This window comes from Emydura macquarii, unplaced genomic scaffold, assembly GCF_026122565.2.
Source record: "Emydura macquarii macquarii isolate MOO-44397 ecotype Brisbane River unplaced genomic scaffold, CSIRO-AGI_Emac_v2 contig_1348, whole genome shotgun sequence".
NCBI classification, from domain to species: Eukaryota; Metazoa; Chordata; order Testudines; family Chelidae; genus Emydura; species Emydura macquarii.
Genome location: NW_027131485.1, coordinates 7137134 through 7151740, shown reverse-complemented (window position 1 = coordinate 7151740; position 14607 = coordinate 7137134). Strand labels below are relative to the sequence as shown.

The window sequence follows — 14607 nt, the reverse complement described above, 5'->3', positions numbered from 1 at the left end:
TGGGTAGGGAAAGAAAAAGAAAAGAGTGGTGAAAGAGCACCAGGGAAAATTCAGTAAGAGTGAAAAACACAGAGCAGAGAGGAGGAAACGCTATTTTATAAAAAAAAATAAAACCTCCGGATGAATTCCTGGCTCCTTTGAAGGCAATGGAAGTTTTGCCACTGGCTTTAATGGAGCCAGGATTTTACCCTTTCTATCTACATATCAATCTGTTGTATTTCTTGGGCACTCATCGCTATGGTTCCTGGACACCAACAAATTACCTCAAGCAATATTTTGCCTGAGACGGTATCTTCACCACTCCCTCATTTATTGCTGCACTCTTTGCTTATGTGAATTATTTCTGTTTGACCATGTCTATGCTACATGCGCTTCAGCAGTATAGTTATGGCACAGTAACTATGCTGCTATAGCACCATAGTGTAGATGCTTCCTACAGTGATGGAAGGGTTTTTTCCATTGCTGTAGTTAAACACTGCTCAGAGTGATGGTGCCTAAGGTGATAGAAGAATGCATCTGCACTAGGGTTTAAGAAGGCATAACTACATCTTTCAGGAATGTGTATTTTTCACACCTCGGAATGATGTAGCTATGTTGTTGATCTAACTTTTAAGTGTAGACCATGGCTTCATTTCCAAGGAACAGTATTTATACAGGGCACTCAGTTGCATCACTCTAGTGTTTGGGTGATTCTTATAGCCCTAATAATTTCACAGCCTTCTTCCTTTAGTTAGCTGAACATAGTACTTTTTATAAATCACATATCCCTTGAAAAGAAAACATAAGCCACATAGATTTTTAAATTACAGGAAAAACCATTTCACAAACTTGAACTGGTTTAGTGAATCCCCCCAATATAGAGTGAGTTGTTTGGGAAGCCCTGAACACCACAAGGTTCACTCATTCCCTACTCAAACCACTGTTCCAGAACCCTAGTTACATATTTTAATTGCAAGAGCTTCTGCTGTTCATCACAGCCATTTCATAAAGAGGAAGGATGGCCAGGTGTTTACAGTGCTAGGTTGGAACTCAGGAGAACGGAATTCGGTTCCTCTTTAACCCTGGGCAAATCACTTGCTTAGTCTCTCTGCTCCTCAGTTCTCCCTGTGAAAAATGGAGATAATAGCACTCCTTTATCTCACAGGGATGTTGTGAGAATAAATACATTAAAGATTGTGAGGTGCTCAGATCCTACAATAATGGGGGCCACAGATGTGTCTAAGATAGATAGATACCTCTCAATCATAGAATCATAGAAATGTAGGATTGGAAGGGACCTCAATAAGTCATCTAGGCCAGTCCCCTGCTCTGAGGTAGGACTATTATCTAGATCATCTCTGACAGGTATTTGTCTAACCTCTTGTTAAAAACCTCCAATGACGGAGATTCCACAACCGCCCTAGGTAATTTGTTCCAGTACAGTGAAAGTACTGTGGTACCTTAAAGACTAACGAATGTATTTGGGCATAAGCTTTCATGGGCAGAAACCCACTTTGTCAGATGTTCACACTGGTGCTTATCTCGGTGTAACTTATGTCACTCAGAGCGTGGTTTATTCACACCCCTGAGAGATGTAAATTTTGTTGACATAAGCTGTTGTGTAGACGTAGCCTAATTCTTAACACACACACACCCCCCTGCAGATTTTAGCCTCAAATCCTACCCCATTTACATTGTTGTTCACTATGTTAGTCATCCAATTACTGCTAACTTTGCTGGTGAAAACTGAAACAAGAAGGCATTTAACACTTCGGTCTTTGCTGTTATTGACTTTCTTTCCTTGTTGAGTAATGGGCCTACCCTATCCCTTAGTATTCTTCTTGCTTCTCATGTATTTTAAAAAATTTTCTTGTTACCCTTTATCTCCTTAGCTAGTTTAATCTTGTTGTTTGACTTGGATTTTCTAATATTGTCCCTAAATGCTTGTATTGTTTTTGTATTCATCCTTCATAATTTGACCTAGTTTCCGCTTTTTGTATTACTCTTTTTTGAGTTTCAGGGCATTGAAGATCTCCTGGGTAAGTAAGGGTGGCATCTTACCATACTTCCTATCTTTCTTATGTGTTGGGATAGTTTGTTCTTGTGCTCTCAATAATGTCTCTTTAAAAAACTGTCAATTATCCCGCCAGGTTTCTGTGATGCCAATTATGTTGTAATTATGATTATTCGCTAGTATTTCTAGTTCTTCCTGTTTATTCCCCATGCTTCTTGCATCAGTAAACAGACATCTAAGATGTTCCTTAGACTTCCCCTCTATATTCCTTCTTGTCTCTCCTGTGTTCCTGCTGTGATTGCCCATGATCCCCACAGAATCTGACCCTTCACCCAGGTCTCTATGTTTTGGACTTACCTGTGGGCTTTTGTCTCCTGCACTCATCGAACCTAGTTTAAAGCAGACATTCTTAATTAGCAAAGATCTCTCAGTTTACCTCTAAATTCACTGTTCATTTACCTCTACCACTCATACTTCCTCCGAACTCCCTTCATTTTAAGGTTCCTGTTGTATGGGCTTTTGTTTCCCACCCTGTGTCTCACACCTGAGACTCAGCAGGTTGAAAGATATGATCATGGCTAGTGTTACAGTAGGTGAACCAATGCAAACATCCCTATTTAGGAGGAGAGTGCCTGGGTGAAATCGTGACCCCACTAAAGTTAATGAAAAAACTCAGATTGACTTCAATGGGACCAGTATTACACCACCTCTCTTTTAAAGAAAATGCCCATAATATTTTTGCAGTCACTCAGAGATCTCTCTTTAGTCCACTGTATGTCAGTGGCGTTAAGAGGTGTGTCCCAGTGTTTCTCAACAATAAGCCCTGTTTATAGCTTTCATTAGGTAGCAGGAATGAGAACCTCAGAAGCCTCAGGTCTGGCCTATGCTATAAAGTTAAGTCAATGTAAGTCCACTTGTGCTGACCTAGTCATGCATGTGTCTAGTCAAATGTGTCTCCTGCCACTGGAAGTGGCCTGTTAGGGTGACACAGTGACACCTGAGCAGCCAAGAGCCACAGTCACCCTACCGAGGTTGATGATGTGTGAGTATAGACACTGCATTACTTGTGTTGAGTCTAATAGTCCTCCAGTACCTGTCCCACAATGCCTCGGTCACTGCAACACTGACTGCTCCAGTTACAGTTTTGAACTCCACTAACCAGGGGTCACAGAGACTGGAAGCCTGCCCCCCACTCCTTTAAAATCCTCACTGTCACGCTGGCTGGATAAAGGGGGCCCTTGAGGTGTATTCAGGAGCTCTGATTACTCCCTTCTACACCAGTCTCACGTTGGGAGTGTCATGCTGGCTGGATTGGGGGGGAGCATTTATGATATTGTTTGACATCAGTAGGTCAAAATCATAATAATTCATGTGAGATATGCCATGTCAGGTACTGTTAGAAAGGCCATAATGTGCTAAGTAAGATGATGATGTTTATGTTCAGGTGTTATATGTCTAACAGACCTTATGGATATGTTCGATATATCAGTATTTCAAATTGTGCTGTCTGGGTAACACCTCAGACAGGATGGCTGCAGAACAATAGCCTGCTTAATGGCCCATTGAGACATTCACAGATGCAAGGGGCCCAGGGGGAGAAGCCAGGGATATACCTAATGAGTTACCAGGACTTGCTTATGTGACTCTGGACTCCATTTTGGTTCCTGTAAAATTCCACAAGCAGCATGGCAAGGGCCAGAGGATATATAAGGCAGAAGCCTTGGAATCCATTTTGTCTTCAATCCTGTTCAGCTTTCAGCAACCTATCTACCTCTGGACCAAGTCATCTGCAACTGAAGCTATGAAACAAAGGACTGAGACCCATCCAGGTACTGGATGTATACCAGAGGGATTATACAAGCCTGCAAACTCCACAGTTCTTCTAGAAACCTGATATAATGGACTTTCAAATCATTTGTATGTATCTGATTGCTTTAATCCTTTAACATTTCTCTTATAGTTTGTTTCTTTCTTTTTATGATAAACCTTTAGTTTTAGTTACTAAAGGATTGGCTGGCAGCGTGGTATTTTGGGTAAGATCCAAACTTATATTGATCTGGTACTGTGGCTGAGCCTTTGGGGTCAGGAGGAACCTTTTTAGTAAAGAGCATAGAGTTTAAATAACGGGCCTCTTTACTGGACCTAGTGGCTGATTGGGAGCCAGAGACTGAAATGCAGTCAAGGGGGCTGTGTGTATTTGTATACGTGCTTCTTGATAACCAGTGTGGGGAATCAGAAGCACTGTTTGTGGCTGGTTGGGAAGCCTGACTTCAGTGTCACCCCTCAGTGCAGGGAGAATCTGCTCTCCTTTTACAGCCTGCCCTGACCTTGGCATTTTCAGGTGGCTGCCCTAGGCATGGACGGTTCACACTCGCCTGTTTTCAAAATACCTTTTCCTGAATGCCCAGCTTGGCCAGCATACCTAACTGTGCACCTTTGTCTGTGCAGCCTCCCAACCAATGGGCACACGTGCAGAGAACTGCTAGACCCACTGCTGTCTAGAGCAGGCAAAAAGTATTGCAGCTCCTCAAACGGTGATGAGAAGAAACTGCCCAAACACAGCTGCAGACATGCCATAGAAACATCGACATCTGGAGCAGATCACATGGGGGATGCTGACGAAGGGACACGACAAGGTTGAGCAGCAGTGCTGTGGGAAAGCAAAGGAACTGCACCAAGTGAAGGAGGGCAACAAGAAATCAGGTGCTGCCCTGCAGACCTGCCACTTTTAAAAGGAACTGTATGCCCCACCAGCACCCTGCAGACTATTGTGCATACCTCTGAGAAGCCTGAGCTGGAGAGCCCTTCTGTGAACAGTGAGGTGGCAGAGGAATGGGGAGGTTTGGCAGGGGACTCAAACCATGCTGTGAGCCAGGAGCTGTTTGAAACTCTGCAGGAGTCTAGCTGGGCTCGCCAGGCAAGCGCAGATGAGCCTGCTGATGAAGGAGAAAAGAGCTTGAGTAAGCTTATTCCTTGTAATGCCTTTTTTTTTGCTTTTCTTTTCCCTCAAACCTCATCCCTTTTCCCCAGCCTTTGTTCCCCATTTAAAAATGGCACTAGCCCGTGTGCAAGTTAAGGCAAAAGTATCGACTTTTCATTGCTTTACTGGTATAATGTTAGAAAATAAAATGTTAAGGAACACATTCTAAAAAGGGCTGTATGACAGTCTGGTTTCACAATCCACATCAGCTCAGTGTCCTGTGATCAGGAAGAGATAGAACAAACAGAAGTAGAATCAACATCCACTTTTCATATCTTTGCCTTGTTGGATTGCGTGGGTGCCATGCAGAGTACTCTGTTTATCAGAAAAGGATGTCTCTTTTATCCTCTGGATCTCAATGAAACTTTCATGGAGACTCTTTGCAATCCTCTCCCAAAGGTTTCTAGGCATGGAAGCCTTGTTTTTTCCACTGTGATAGGACATTTCCCCAAACCATTCTATGAAGATGTCAGCTGATACCATTGCAGTAAAGGTATATGGGCCAGGCTGGCTTCAGGATGCCAGTAGCAGCTGGATTCTGTGTGCCTTTGTCACCCCCACTAGTGAGCTATCAGCTAAAGTGAAAATAATGCCTATATAGTCACTGTCGTTTCCCAATACCTGTACCCGGGAGGGGAGGCAAATGGCATAGCCAGGCCCACTGACAGCAATTCTGGGCCCCAGGGCAGAACAGTCAATGGCCCACCTAGAAAGGAAGGACTGAGGACCAAGTGGGCTTCCGCCTGAAGTTTTTACTTATTTATTATGTGCCATGCAGGTTCCCAGGTGGCTGAGGGAGATTACATCTGAGGGAGATTAGGGATGAACCTGGGAAGCTGAATAACAGATACCACCTCCTCAACCACCCAGGAACCAGCATGGTACATAACAAATAAATTCGGCTCACGGGAGGGGTGGAGAGCGCGAGCGATGGGAGCTTCGGGTTCAGCCACAGTGTAAGTGTCCCAGAGTCTCAGAGTTTCTAGTCTATGCTGAGATGGGAAACTGGGGAGGAGTCACAGCAGCTAAAACACAAACATTCAACCAGCCTTGTGGATTCGGAACTGAGACTGGGGCTAAGTCTGACTCTATTTTGGCTAGAAGGTTCAGACTGCTTGGTATTTGCCCATCCCTTTAAATAGTCTCAGAAGTGGAAATTCTTGATCCCCATTAAAGATGCTGAAAATAGAAAATGAAACAGATTAAATTTTAGACGCCATACTGCCGCTCTGCAGCATTTCCTCCTAAACTGATTAACAATGCTGCTCCTTCGACAGGCCAGCAGAGGTCCAGAAAAGAAATGCAGAGTGGATGATGCCAGACCCTCCATTCAGTGCTCAAGCACAACAATGCTCCCCATGATGCACATTTGCTCTGTTTATTTGTAACCTTGTCATTGCCTGAAGAGAATCCTCCAAAGGAGATACATCCTGCTTGAAGCTCTCTGTGAGATGTTTTTGCAGTTTCCTTCAGTTGTTCCATCAAAGATTTGGGCAGTGGGTCAGCCCCTTTAAGACCATTGTTCCCTCAAGTATGCGGTGAAAACCAGCGGATCTCAAAGCATCTGTGGCAAGGGCTGCAAAGCAGGGGACCACCTGGGCCATGAGCACCAGGACGCTGTTATCTCGTCATGATGGAGGTGTGGCCAGGCCGTATCTGAGCCAATGGTATTGCAGCCTGGCACACAGGGATGCAACACCATTCAGGTTTTCACCAGGTTGCCCTGCCACTCACTCAAATTTGGAGGGGGTGGAAATATGGACTTCTGGGCCAGGGGGGTCAGGCTGGTGGTAGTGGTGGCGGCAGGGCACCTGAGCAGGAAAAAGGAAGATCAAGTGTGTGTGGGGGGCAAATCAATGGGCCCTCCCATACTTTAAATGGCACTTTGCAACCCATGATCTGTGGAGTCCCCGCATTTCTGCATGGCTTCCCAGTACCATGTTCCCTCAGAGCAGTGTGACTCTCGTGGGAACTGTGCTTCCATGTGGTCCACCCTTGACAGAACTTCTTTGAAACCCTTTCAGTGTGCAGGAGGTGTGTGAGTGGGTGAGGGAAGGGCCTACGGCCGCAAAAGTCCATGATGGCAGGGTTTGTTTTTTGCAGGAAGACAGTACCGTAGTGTGTCACTTCAATAGGTCTCCTTGTGAGCACAGGGTCTCTCTGCATGGAGTCAGTTCCAGGATCAGGGCCTAAGTGAAGGCATCTTTTTGTAAATGCTCTACCATAATGATTGAATATGAAATAAGTGGACTCCCTTCGGAGTACAGTCATAATGCAATTCTTATTAACACCAGCAGATGGCCAAATATTACCATGTATTCATAACATTTACACTTTACAGAGACAAGGCAACATAGTGTGGAACAAAACTCTAAGCACTGCCAGAAATATATATTTAAGAAATGTTATGTACATACTTGGCATTTACTTTTTTATAAACAATGTTGCAAAATAAATGAAGAATTATACAACTTCTGTTCCTTCCGGAAAAAAACCTCACATGCTCACCAAAGGACAGGTCCATATATTGACCTGCAAGATGCTATATTAAAGCTAGACCTTTTAAACAGATAAATATTATTTCTCATTTCAAATGTTGCTGATTAAAAAAAAACAAACCTAGAATCAGCGACAATATCTGATTACACCTACACGTAATTAAACCAACATTCTCATTTACTGCCAGTAGGTGGCAGAACAGAACACGAGTTCTTGCAGTGCAGACTCAACAGACTAATGAGATTTGGATTCATAAAACGTTTCATTTAAAAAGGAAATGTGTTGCACTAGTTGAAGTACCTGGCAAATTTTCTTCACACAAACACTCAGTTTCATAGTCTTACCCTTTTTAAATAAAAGCCTCCAATTTCACTTTAATATTGCATTGTTCTGTATATTAACTATTTTAATGTTGCAAAACGTTTTAGAACATAGATGCTGATGATAGCTTATATGACTGATGTGTACATAAAGCCAAGGAGGTCACATTTTTAAAAGCACCTAAGTCACTGAGCAACCTAAATGACTTAGACACTTTTTCAAAATGTTGCCTAAGCCATAGCTCCCAGTGGCTATAAAAGATCCCACTGTATTTTTCACAAGAATAACACTAACAATGCTGGTGTCCTAGGCTGTTTCCAATTTGTGAAATTTCATTCTTCCTATCTAAATTCCCTTTGCAGTTTCAAGCAGATACAGAATTCTCCATTTTCTGTCTCAAGCTCTTGTGTATTGCTGTGTATTATTAATCAGTTTCTGTGTATTATTCCAGAGGTGGCTGAATGTCAGTGGTGGATGGAGTAACTTCTGGATATAAAGTGCTTTTTTCCCCTGGGATGAAAGGCGTTGTGTACATGCAAGACAGTCTAAGTCCTTTTCAAGCTAGTCCTTGAAATGCCTCTTCTTGTACCTGCTTTTCTGTTGTTAATCCTTCTGAAAGCAAACTTGTAAGGAATGGATGTGGCATTTTAGGCTTTATAGAAAGAAAAGAACAGCTAAAAAGTATGACTCATCCCATGAAGATAACCAAGGACATGAGCACTGAGACTCAAGAGTCAGAAAAAGGAGTTTTTCTCCATAGCAGTTAGCTCCAGCAAACTCTGCTGCATAAGGAGCTAAGGCATATTTTGTTGAGCAAGCATTCCTTAAAATGAGGGATGAGGGAAGAACAACTTCCTCTCTAAGAGAGGGCAAAGAGCATGGGAGACTGTAATGTGCTATTGACCCTGCTTGAGCATAGTCCTTGCTTTGGCACCTTTATGCCACGCTCTGTGAAGGGGCTACACAACTAGTTTAACCAGCCACTTGAGGCTTTCTTCAGTGTAGAGAATGCTGGGCAGTATCAAGATGGTGTAGCTGGCTCAGCACCACTCCACCTCACCAGCCTCAAGCTTTGGGGGTGTGATGGAGACACGGCAGGAATGTTGCTGCACTCTTGCAATTCCTCAGGTGATTTAAAGATGCTTTGGGGGCTGTTACTAGCACCTGGGGTGTAAAGGTGATGGGATTCTGAGTGCTATTGGAGTATAAATATTACATAATATTAATCCCATTCAGATTGGGGGGCACACTTTATACTAAGGTTCCATTTCTAAATGGTTAATACCCTCTAAATGGTTAATCAATTATTATAGAACCCAGCAGGTCAATAGATTGCTTATAACAATCCACAACCCTTTCTAGCAACCTTCTTCCAACAATGTATAACACACACTGCTCATGTCTGTAACATGCTAATCATCTCTTGTTAACCATTTATAAACTATTTTTACATGGTGCCTTAATATTAAGTGTGACTTACTATGCTATTGCTCACAGAATGAATGTTGGTGCTCAGAACTAAGTCCCCAATTTAACTTTGTCAGTGCCAATATTTTTTCTCCATCTTCAGTAGGTGGCTTGAAATCAGCATCTTTGTCTCCTGATAAAGTGAGGAGGAAGATGTTCATTTGGTAATCTAAGAAGAGAGCTTCTAAAGCACCTAAGCCATTTAAGAGCACGAGTCCCATTAACTTCCCACCTCTGAATGAGATTAATACTCATTGACCTTCAAAGGGACTTGTGCTCCTACACCCCTTAGGTGGTTGTTTGAAAATCTCCCCAGTATTGATTGTAACAAGACAGTATTTTCTTCAAAGACAGAGCGCAGGCCCCATGCGATTGAAGCATGAGTTTAAGTACTTTGCTGAATTGGTGCCTTAGTTTAGACATTACATTCCCGCACTAAAATAAATCCAGTTGTGAACCGTTAAGTATGACTGTCCATGTCTCTCATATGTCTAATACAAGGACACTTTGTCAATTGTCTTTCCAGTGACGTGAGAAAAACACAAAGCTCTGTGACCTTTTTCCAGTGGCCAGCACCCTGCACCCATATCCTTCCTGGCTGGTAGCTTTGTTCTTTCTCAAGTCAGTCGGGAAGAGCAATTTAGCAGCCTTTTCTCCTCTAGTATAGATTACTGAGTGAGGAGGAGAAAGCAAGAAGCAAATGGCTGTGGACAGCTGGCTCAGGAACCAGTCTTTCTAGTCTCAGTTCAGTGCACAATTTTTCTCCAGTAGTGTGTTTCCCATAACCTAGCATATGCCATTCAACCTCTTGGTGGTTAAAGGTCACACTATAAACCCAATCATTACCAGTCAGGAATGCTTCCCTTTTTTTTAAAAAAAAGGTTTTGTTTCACTCCACATCAAGCCATTTCAACTCAGCTGCAGCTTGCCAACTAGCTGGCTAATAGCAATTCCATGGATCCACTTTAATACTTTTGATGTATTAAAGTGGATCCATGGAATTGTTATTACCCATGATGATCCCTTCTGAACTTAATGTCTATGAGCCTATGCAATTTGGCTATGGGGAGAAACTACAAGATCCCCGCTCAAATACAGTCAGAGGAATTCCTTGGTATTTTTCATATATTACGACTGGTAAACAAATAGCTGTTCTTTATGAGCAGATTATGATGACTCAAAGCTTATAGGTTCAAATTTGTGGAATCAAGAGGGAGAAAAAGGTTGAATTCATAGAAGCTCTCAATGTTCCATTTTAAAATCAGCAGATCTAAGAGATGCACCCTAATATACAACGTGCAGATGCTCTACTCTCTCTGCTACCAGGAAGCGGGGAAGTCTGCTGGGGCCAAGAGCTGTCATGGAGGCACAGGGCCTCTGTGCAGATGTTCATGCCCTAGAACCCATGTGGACCTATAGGGATCATCCAGAGTTAGAAGCAGGACCCTCCTGCAAGATATGTGGGCTGCAAAGCCCACCTTCAGTTGAATAATTGGGGAGGAACACCCAGAAAGTATCCTCAACAAGATTGCTTCCCTTGACCAGAAGGGCCCCAGTCCAGGCCACTATTTTTGTAGCTGCCTGAAGATTTATCCTAGGCATTTACTGATACTTAGTAGGCAATGGAGCTAATTGACAGAGTATGTACCCTCTTCCACCAGGTCTGAATTCAGCCCAGTGCCTGCATAGGACATTGTGCCCCTGGAGAAGAACCTCACATGAGCAAAATATCCATTATCGTAAAGACTAAACCAACACTGACAACTAGACACCAGTTTTCCTGAATGATCACAGTTAACACTTGCAGCCTTCAATTCCCCAATAAGCCCCTTCTGCCAGATGGAACAAACAACACTCCATCCCCCACCAAACATTCCTGTGCCACATGGGAGGGGAGTTCTATCAACTCCCCTCTAATAGACTTTACAAACACCTTTGGGGCCTAGACGGGGTGCTCAAAGGTGGAATTTTGCAAAGATCTCTGGATTTGTTTTACCTGGACACCACCTGATCTATTTTGTTTATTAGAGGGTGCCTAATTCTGCACTGACTTACTCTCCATGCTACCCCTCACCCTTCAGTTTTGCCCACTGTACACTATTCAGTCTCTTGCTTCCCCCAGAGTAATATTATCTGTGCCACGCTGGATTTTAGTTCTTCTAATAGCATAACACAGAAAGGATTACTGAAAGATAGAGCAGGCGCCAGAGTAAGAGGAAAGTTTCTTGTGATCAAGGAGAGAATTAAGACATTATCCAAGGGGATTCTCGATGTGATGCGTGCCCTTTTGCCATTCATGCATGATCTGTTTTATGCAAACCAAGCTTAATAAAATTGTGTGACATTTTTGGTTGCTTTGGATTCAGCAGTCAGTTGGCAAAATTGTGTGACATTTTTGGTTGCTTTGGATTCAGCAGTCAGTTGGCAAAATTATGACTATTTATAATATTTGTAGCATTGAGAGGCCTCAATCAGATTTAAATTGAGTGAGACACTGACAAACACAGGGTAGAAGACAGCCTCTACTCTGACAAACCTGAAATCTATGTAATGCGCTATAATGAATGATTCACAGGACCAGACCCAGTTGCATAGCAGGAAAGCTCCAGAAGCTTAACTGGCTACTTACACATGCAAATATCTGCATTCACAGCTGTGTTAACTGCATTTACAACTGAGCATCAACCTGGATTTCTGGGCCTTTGGAAATTGACCTCAGGTGTTGTATTTTTGTGTGTGGTAACATTTAAATTCTTTCCAGATTTAAAAGAAATTTGTCAGAGTATGGAGTCTTAAAAGAATTGTTATTCAGCTTAATTTATTTATAAAAGTATTTGTGACTCAACAATTTGATTTGAGCAATCTGAGTGGATATAATTTAAGTAGCAAACTTTTCAATTTGAGAAAAATCACTTTTTGGGGGCGAGAGGGTCTTCTGGGAGCCCTCATGATTAAGACTATTACTGACTTTATGACAAATATAATTCCACATGGAGACACTAGCAGCCCCTAAAGACAATTTTTGAAATGTATGATTCTATATATGTCAGAGAAAACAAATTATCTACAAGTAAAATGGCTCACTGAAGAGTAAACAAAGTGCATTGCCAATCTTTTATGTGCTGCATTTTCTTGGCACGGCCATAAGGATATTTTGATCCTCTGCACTTACTGGTGCCAGTTCCCATATATACCAAAACCCAGAGAATAGGCACTTCAGCTAAATGATAACAGACCAAATTCTCCTCTTACCTAGAGCAGTGCCATCCCACTTAGTTTAGGCAGCAGACTCAGGCTGGCTGAAGTTGCACTGGCATAAATAAGTGATGCAGTTGGTCCAACCAGCCTTCCATATTTCAGAAAGCAATAAAGAATTAGCAAGAACCTTCCTTCCTCAGATCACTAGAATAAGGACACTTTAGGGACCAACAAAAACTGATTTATTATGTGTGTGTCTAGTAACCCTTTGTACATATAGCAGAGAACATTGTTGTAATGACTAGCAAATTCATTATATATGCCCCGGTCACTTTGCTTTTCCTTTTTGTATTTTCCCCCCATTAATGTCCATTTAACTGTATTTTGTTTTCATTTGAAAATGGCAGAATACAATTACAACAACCCTGCATGCACAATTTGTAATGGTGCAAATAAGTTTTACTGTTATGGGCCCAATCACGCAAAGTGCCCTCAATTTCCCATGGAACTCAGAGAGAGTTGAGTTCCCATTGAACGCAAGAGACACTTGAGGTTACAGAGGAGTCAGTCCCATGTGTCCCATCTTTATTATACTCAGTACCTAGCAGGATTAGGTCCTTAGACTATACATTTTACATCCATAAAGAGTAATTAATGAATTGGGGAAATCTCAATTCTATTTATTTATTTGTATTGAGTCCTATAGCTTAACTGGTAGATGTCTGTGCTACAATGTTGGCAGGGTGAGGATCCAAACCCTAATGATGCTGCACAATAAGGGGCAAGGGGAAGAGTGGAGGGGGTTGTCATGGTTGCACATCTTAAAAATCTGGCCCCTGATGGAAATAGAGTGCTGTAGCCCAGATCCAGTATGGCAATTCCTATCTTCCTATTTCCGGTTTGTACTGAATGTAGTTATTTTCATTTCCTGCACTTTGGATTGCAGCTCTGCAGCCTAAAAACAAACATACCCAAGACATGGCACATCTGAAAGCCTTTGAATTTTGATCAGTCACTGATTAGAAAATGCAACGTCATCTCTGCAGGAGCGCATTAGTAAGTGCCTGCTCCCAAACTAATCACACAGGTCAAGAGGTAGCTACTAAGCAACTAAAACGCAGAGGAGAATCACTTTCAAAATAACACTAAAACTAGATAAATGATGAGTAAGATGGAATTCATCCTCAAAAGGTGTGATGTGGTGTTTCTTACTGATTTTTTGCAACCTTGTGAAAACACTGGATGGTGACAAGGGATAGCCTGGCTCATTTGGGTTTGCTGGGCAGAGCAGGCCAGCAAACATTCAGTAACTGTGAGGATGATTGCAGGCTGCTGAGGTAGCCATTTGTTGGTGTGCCTAGGACAGGTAGCTGAGAGCTTTAGCCGTCTCACATGCTCTCTAGACACAGCACAGAGAAGGATGGTGTAACACATACTGACCAGTGGGCTATACTACCACTAGGAAGGAGGAGAGTGGAAAGAATTGTGCCTCTCTCCATTAGATCCCCTCTTTTTCATTCCAGGAGCAATTCACCTGCCTTTTGAAGGGATGAAGGGAGAGGTAGGGCAACTGGGACCCATTTCCTCTTATAACAGGGTGGCTTGCCCCTTAAGGGCTGGGACTAGCCAATGGTGATTACAGAAGGAGTCACATGTGGAAAAGAGCAGAGTGATTGCCCTACAAAGAGCAGCAGGAAGCTGCAGCGAAGAGAGGAAGCTCAGGAAATTGTAGAGAAACCTGCACTATGTGTGACGAGTTCCTGTGAGTAGAGACTAAACTCAGGGAATCCTTGTAACCCTATGCACCCCTGTGCCTTCTGCCAGTCATCACCAAGAGGTCTCTGGGTCACAGGAACACCCACTGACGTCAGTTCAGACATAATGCAGGATCAGTCCCTTAGCTGACCCTGTATAAAAAGCAAACTACACTGCTTGCTCACTGCCTCTGTGGACCAAAGAAAATGTGCTCATATCCTGTTCTTGCATGGTGGGTTCCTTCTTGTTGATCACGTATCACAGAGATTTTATAAAATGTTTGTCCCCCTTTATCAGAATCATGGGATCTGATTCTGGTTTCATGTCACTTTTGCACTGGAGTAACTTCACTGGAGTTTTTTTTCCTGATTTACACTGGTGTAAGTGAGATCAA

At 42.7% G+C, this 14607-nt stretch overlaps 1 long non-coding RNA gene across 1 annotated transcript; it reads right to left on the bottom strand.

The window, feature by feature from the left end:
- Positions 1 to 781: 781 nt before the first annotated feature.
- Positions 782 to 4545, bottom strand: LOC137155298 (uncharacterized). The gene is made up of 3 exons (XR_010920402.1): positions 4416 to 4545; positions 2351 to 2382; positions 782 to 1104 (listed from the first exon to the last, which is right to left on the bottom strand). It is a non-coding gene; the product is annotated as an uncharacterized lncRNA (long non-coding RNA).
- Positions 4546 to 14607: the final 10062 nt, after the last annotated feature.